A 1,118-nucleotide genomic window follows, 5' to 3' on the forward strand; every position below is an offset into this window, starting at 1 on the left:
TGACCGTCATTAAGGAGCGAGAGGAGGCTAAGGCTAGGAAGAAGGCGTGGGTTGAGAAATTATTTGAGAGAGAGAGGGTCCAGAGGGAGAAGGAACTTGACACCATTAAAGACCTGTATCTCGGAGGTAAACGTTCAGAATTGGTCCTTGTTGCAACTTATCGATCTGACTTTAACGAGAAGGAGGTACACAGTTCATAATTGGTCCTTGTTTAAGTTTTCTTAAATTGGTGAGTGAGAAATAAAATTCAGATCTGCTAAAGGAGTTAAACATCAGTTTCGTTGTAGTTTAGTTGTGGTTTGTTTGTCTTTAATTGCTAAAGTCGAAGAGATCCTTTTAATTTCTCCTAGTAGGGTTACATGTGTAGGAGCAGCAATCCTTGAACATCTCATGAAACTTGAGGTACTCCAAATACTTTTTTGTTCTTTGAGGATAAACCTGATGTTGAAGTTAATTTAGAAGCTTTAAATTTGGATGTTTTTTGTTTTTTCATGGAGCTGGGTGTTGATCAACGATTTGTGTATTTGCAGGAGTTGAAGTGAAGCCAAGAAAATTGTTCACTCTTAAGGCTATTGAAGCAACATGAATCAGAAGACTTCACCATTCCCAGGTTTATTAATTTCTTTGATTTGTTTTCCAGATTTTGTACTTGGGAAACTTGTTTGATTATTTTCTTATGGCTGCTATTGATTAGGTGTAGTTAAACATGATTAGAAGTTTGTAGGGAGACGTATTTGTAGATAGAGGAAAAAAAATCGAGTCTCAAGTGACCACCACAAAAATTTTGTCTTTATCTTTACAATGGTAGGTTTATTTTATAATTATGCTAACTAAAGTTTCATGGTCGACTTGATGGGCTTGCAGATAAGCTTAAGTGTTTGGGAACAAAGAGCTTTGCAGATTATTAGACATACCACAACCTTGTATCTACGGAAAAGCCAGTCATGAGGGTCTGACTTTGTTATGAGTTAATTTTTTTGAGCTTTGTTTTGTTTAAGCTCTGTTGGATTGGTGTTGCTTCTCTGGACAATTGAGGGGTTAATTTTTTTCGCTTAGAGTTTTGATTGACATTAGATTTTTTCTCTTTTTACAGGAAGCCAAAAACACATCAGCTTTGA

The 1,118-nt window shown here is 36.1% G+C and overlaps 1 long non-coding RNA gene across 2 annotated transcripts; it reads left to right on the top strand.

Moving 5' to 3' along the window:
- Nucleotides 1–6: 6 nt before the first annotated feature.
- LOC104774375 lies at nucleotides 7–1,118 on the top strand. 2 transcript variants are annotated; one of them, XR_765324.1, is made up of 4 exons: nucleotides 7–402; nucleotides 531–610; nucleotides 865–950; nucleotides 1,094–1,118. It is a non-coding gene; the product is annotated as an uncharacterized LOC104774375 (long non-coding RNA). The 2 variants fall into 2 exon arrangements; XR_765323.1 differs by lacking the exon at nucleotides 1,094–1,118 and having other exon boundaries at nucleotides 865–1,087.

Source organism: Camelina sativa, unplaced genomic scaffold (genome assembly GCF_000633955.1).
Source record: "Camelina sativa cultivar DH55 unplaced genomic scaffold, Cs unpScaffold02619, whole genome shotgun sequence".
Classification (NCBI taxonomy): domain Eukaryota; kingdom Viridiplantae; phylum Streptophyta; class Magnoliopsida; order Brassicales; family Brassicaceae; genus Camelina; species Camelina sativa.